Below are 6106 nucleotides of genomic sequence, written 5' to 3'. Positions count from 1 at the left end.
GGGGGAAGTTCCAGACATGATTCCACTTTCGGAGTTGAGAATCGATGAGAACAAAAGGTTGATTGAAGAACCAGAGGCAATTTTTGACCGAAAGACTAACAAGTTGCGACGCAAGATGGTCGAGTTAGTGCTTGTCCGATGGAAACACACGAATGGGCCGAATCTCACCTGGGAGATGGAGACTGACATGATGGGTCGCTATCCGCATTTGTTTGTTGAGGTGTGATTCCGGGGACAGAATCATTCTAAGGTGGGGAGAATTGTAACGCCTGTGTTTCTGGGCTTGCCATTTTTAGCAATGTAATGGTCTAGGTTAACCTTTGTAACCCGTTTTGAAATGATAGAAGTGTATTATTTGAGTACTATGTGTTATGTGATAAATTGTGTGTCTTAATTTAATTAAGAATACAAATAAGCGTCAAAATGAAATGTTAGATAAAGCCTATATTTATGGATAATGTTGTAGTAGTTGAAACGAGGTTTCTGAATATATAAAGAATGCCGAAATCCGAATTATAACGAAGAAGTTATGACCTGTCAAAATTTCGCGACAGAACCGGCACAACCCAGCGTGACCCAGCGCGATGTAAATAGTGAATTTAAGGTAGATAGATATCTATCCTTAGTGATCTAAATGAGAATTGAAGATCTCATCGATAGTAGTGCAACGACGGAAAGACGGACGGAATCGGAGTTCAGATAAAGGAGTTATGAATTTCGAACGGAGTTTTCCTGTCCTGGCCTACTAAAAATAATATATAAGTAATATACTTATAATGTATTAAAAATAAAGTCAAAATTAGCCAATGGAGTCTAAACGAGAGTTGTAGAGAATAATCTCACCTTCACGGCGATATAAAGAACATCGAAAACGGAGTTCGTATGCGAAAGTTATGAATTTCTGAAGTTCGGGGCGCGAAACCCCAAAACTGTCAGAGACCATGACGTGGAAAGCAGTGCTACAACGTGGAAAGTGTCCTGACACCTCCGGGATGCCCCCAGATGCAAGTTGGGATGACGCATGCAGTGACGACCAAGCCCACGACGTGGTAAAAGGTTGCCACGACGTGGCAAGGGCCAAATTTGCCCTTTAAATACATTTGAAGGGCCAGCCGTTTAGGGTTGCTATTTTCTCTCTTCTCTCTCCCGTTTTGCATCGATTTGCGTGCCAGAAGTACCCCGAACCCCCGGTAATATTCCCGAGTCCCGAAGCAAGTCCCGAGATCCCGAAGATCCCGAGAAGTGCGGTTTCCGAGCCGAAGCTCTGTCCGCGAGAAGTTCGATTTTTGTAGAGATCTTCCAGATCTGCTGAGGATTCCTACTTTTGCAAGTCGTAGTGCTGTCCGATCATCTTCTGATCAAGTGAGTGTATACTACCTTTCATAAACGCAATAATAATACAAGTATGGTTTGAGTGTATTAAGTATATTGTTGTTTATACGTGTGAGTGCGTTGTTACTTTCTCCTAACGTATAATTATGAAGTATTTTATACGAGATACGTGTTATGTGTATATTTTGTTGTTATGTGTGTGAATGTATATTCACTTTCTTCTATCTTACAGATCTGATTATTTCTATATGAAATACGTGTTATGTGTGTGTGCCTCATCTGTTATATGGAAAATGTATTGATGAAGCATGCTATACAGGTTTTGAAAATATGTATAAAAATGTATGTTTTTATCTACTAATATGTTGGGTAGAACATGGGTAGATAGTTGGTGTGTAATAAACAGATGAGAGGCCTCGTTGTTGTTTTGATCCAGTCATCTAGCGGAATTTAGATGACTACCACGGACTTTTCTAGACAGTCTAGTGGAACGCTAGCAGGCTCATAACCAGTAGGTGTTAATGAAATTGGGTGTTCATTCGCTGTATTCCATCCCCCTCATGGTTGCCTTATTTGACTTATATTGCTGAGGAAACCCCGCAGCATGTGTTGTCACCCCGATGAAAATATTCTTAGATTAGGTCCCTTGTGTTATTTATTTTAGGGACGTAAAGTGAGAATAACGGGAATGGGTAACTGGGTTATTGTTGGTTGATAATAATTAATTTAATTATTTATTGTGGGTTGAAAACCCTATATGCTCACCAGGCTCCCAAGCCTGACCCACTCAGTTTTATTTGTATTACAGGAAGTGGCGCAAGGGCGTAAGATGGATGAACCATCAAGTTGTTTTGTTTACAAGTCTGTATATGTATATATTTGTTGAATGACTTGTGATGTTATCGTTTATGCTTATTGGTCTATATCGGAACATGACACCCCGAGTTTTGATTATATAATGAAAAAAATACATTTCTTTTATGAAATGCTTTGGTAAACATTGTTTTATCATGTTTTGTTTTTGGGAACAAATTCCGCAATTCTTTCAAATCAAATGGATTTACTCTGAAATTATTTTAAAAGCATAAATGAAAATCGGTCTTTTCTGGCTGAGATTTTGGGGATGTCACATGTATATTTTTGGTTTTTATAACTTTGACAGAACACACATGTATGAAATTATAATATTAATGCAATGGATGATGTTGTTGCTTGTTTACTACTATTCATTGTTGTGTTATGTATTTCAGGTACTAGCGAGGACCGTGGAAAGGCACCAACGTGACCCGTACACACAGATAGGAGATTTGATTTGTGATCTTGGGATATGTTTTGATTTGATGACTATTGTGGAATACTTTTTGAGAATATTATATATATATATATATATATATATATATATATATATATATATATATGTATGTATATTTGGTTGTTGAAAAATGAAAATTTTGTTTTGAAAATCTCATCGTTACAAGTTGGTATCAGAGCCTTGGTTTGAGGGACTCAGATGCACCTTTGGGCGTATCTGAACTCAAACTGAGGATGTGAGAAATTTTAAACAAATAAAAACTGATTTTTCTAAGAAGAGCAATAGGTTTTGAAACAACTAGAGCGGAGCAATGTGTACGGTCAGCCAGCACCCGAACGGTGAATCCCCAAAATACCCTTACATTATGTGTTATGAGATATAATATGTTATGTTATGCATGCTAGAGTAGGCTAGGTATTCATATTAGGACTAGAGTGGCCTGATTTGTGATGCCTTAGCCTAAGAAAATTACTGATGCTATGAGATGCCTTAAGAGTGAGTAGGTAGCAGTTAGGAACTCATGAGAGGTCTATCGGAGGGTAGCCAATGCATAGCGAGAGTAAAAGTACTTGCAATCCGGGATCCAAGGAGGAAGACTTGGGGTGAATACTGATGCGGTGTGGTCGGTAGTATAGGGCCCGTACTACTGAAGACACCGGATCAGTGAGCAGTCCAAGTAAGAATCCTTTGGATATTGGAGAACGAGTAGGGTTTCATTATCGAGCGCGAGTATGCTCGATCGAGTCTTTGATATTTTTATGTTGTATTTCAGAGACGTCATGGTTGGGACACGACACAAAGCTGGGAGCAAAGGTGTTAGTGACGAGGAGATCCGTCGATTGATTCATGAGGAGGTGGCTGCTGCCATCCAGGCCGAGATTCCAGAGATGTTCGGGGACATCAAGGACACATTGATTGAGACCTTTGATGAGCGGTATGCAACAGTGACTAAGGATGAGGCTGCTGCAGCTACTGCTGCTGTTGCTACTGCCAAACCTCAAGGAGGTGATTCGTTGTTATTTCGGGAGTTCAACAACACGAAGCCACAAGAGTTCGATGGGACATAGGACCTGATTGCTGTGATGAGGTGGATCTCTGATATCGATGGATATTTCTACATGTGTTCTTTTCCAGAGCACTTGAGGGTATGGTTCGCCATGAACCAGCTCCGCCCCGGAGCAAAGGATTGGTGGAAGTTCGTGACGGTGGGCTTCATTCTAGCAAAGATTTATGAGATGGCCTGGGAGAAGTTCACCGCCATGTTCAGAGACGAGTATGTTCCCCCGGTAGAGAGTGAACGGTTGATTCAAGAGTTCTTGACCCTCAAGCAGGGTACGGATTCTGTTACAGTTGTTACCAGGAAGTTTCATGAGAGGGTGGTGTTTTGCCCTGAGCAGGTGTCTACCGAGCGGGCTTGCATGAGTTGGTATCTGAGTTTTCTGAGGAGAGATATTTGGGAGTTCATGGCGAACTCGACTTACCTGACATTTTCCGAGCTCTACGTAAATGCCCGGAAGAGGGAGATAAAGTTGGAGACTCAGGCCAGGGAGGAGGCGGAGTCTCAGGGGAAAGATCGGCAGCCGACACAGTCTCAGCTGGCAGCCAAGCGGGCCAGGCCCGCTGATTCGAGATCTGGGAGCGCGAAGGGCCGTACTTATGGGATGTGCGGTAAGAGTCACGAGGGGACGTATAGAGCGGGAGTATGCTACAAGTGCGGGAAGGAGGGGCATATCACGGGGGATTACCCCAAGGGATTTTCTATTTACTTCCATTGCAACCAGACCGACCATCGGAAGATCGAGTGCCCTCAGCTACATTAGGGATCAACGCATGGATATGTGCCTGCTGCTAGCGCTACCAAGGTTTGGCTAGCAAAGGTCGAGGCGCCGAAGGCTCGCTGGAGAGCCTTCCAGTTGACAGCGTAGGAGGTCCGCACAGCACCCGACGTTGTGGCCGGTATGTATTCTTCTCTCTATTTATTTGAGTCTGAGATATTAGGCTTATATTATGTTATGTGTAGGTACCTTTCTTGTGAATTTTGTACCTACCTTAGTGCTATTTGACTCGGGAGCGAGTCGATCTTTTGTGTCGTTAGCTTTTAGCCATCATATCAGTATTTGTCGACAGGCTTTGAGTTGACCTCTGCGAGTTTCTATAGCTAACGAGCAAGCAGTGTATGCCATGGAGGTGATTCGAGGATGTAGACTTGAGATCTTCGGTATGGGGTTCCCGATCGATCTAATCCCGATTGCGATGGGGGATGTATGTGTCATAGTGGGCATGGATTGGTTGAGCCAATTTGGAGCTATTATATACTACGAGCATCACTTAGTGACAATTCGAGACCCTAGTGGGGGAGAACTTATGGTATACAGTGAGGGTACCCATCCTAAGTCAGCATTTTGTTCGGTTGATAGGACGAGGCAGAGTTTACGGCAAGGATGTAGGGGATTTGTGGCCTATGTGATGGACACGCGAGTGGCCGTTGGGAGGCTAAGTTCGATTGATGATGTCCCAATTGTGAGGGAATTCCCTGATGTTTTCCATGTGGAGTTGTCGGGTGTGCCTCCCGAGAGGCAGGTGGAGTTTCATATCGACTTGGTATCGGGGGCGACAGCTATTACCAAGGCACCCTATCGCCTTGTGATGCCCGAGATGGAGGAGTTATCCTCACAGCTTCAGGATCTACTGGGAAAGGGGTTTATCAGACCGAGTAGCTCACCTTGGGGAGCACCAATACTTTTTGTCAAGAAGGATGGTTCACACCGGATGTGTATTGATTACTGGGAGTTGAACAAGTTGACGGTTAAGAACCTTTATCCGTTACCGAGGATCGGCGATCTGTTCGATCAGTTGCAGGGAGCATCCTTGTTCTCCAAGATAGACTTGAGGTCGGGATATCACCATATGAGGGATCAGGATGAAGATATCCATAAGACAGCGTTCAGGACTCGTTACGGGCATTACGAGTTCGTGGTGATGCCTTTCAGGCTCACCAACGCACCAACATCGTTCATGGATCTCATGAACAGGGTGTGCAGGCCGATGTTGGATCGTTCCATGATCGTATTCATCGATGATATCTTGGTGTATTCGAGATCCAGAGAGCAGCATCAGGAGCATTTGAGGGAGATCCTCGGAGTTCTGAGATCGGAGTGGCTTTATGCCAAATTCTCCAAGTGTCATTTTTGGTTACAGGAGGTCCAGTTCCTAGGGCACCTCGTTAACCAGAAGGGGATATTGGTCGATCTGCCAAAGATCGAGGCGGTGATGAGTTGGGAGGTGTTGTGGTCACCTACCGAGATCAGGATTTTCCTAAGGTTGGTTGGTTATTATCAGAGATTTATCATGGATTTCTCTAAGATCGTCGTACCACTCACCAAGTTGACCCGGAAGGGTGTTGCTTTTTCATGGGGTCCGGAGCAGCAGACGTCATTAAGACACTTCGCCAGAGATTGTGCG

This window comes from Lactuca saligna, chromosome 2, assembly GCF_052625555.1.
Source record: "Lactuca saligna cultivar CGN05327 chromosome 2, ASM5262555v1, whole genome shotgun sequence".
Lineage (NCBI taxonomy): Eukaryota > Viridiplantae > Streptophyta > Magnoliopsida > Asterales > Asteraceae > Lactuca > Lactuca saligna.
The sequence above is the reverse complement of the archived record's forward strand: the minus strand, read 5'-3'. Positions refer to the sequence as shown.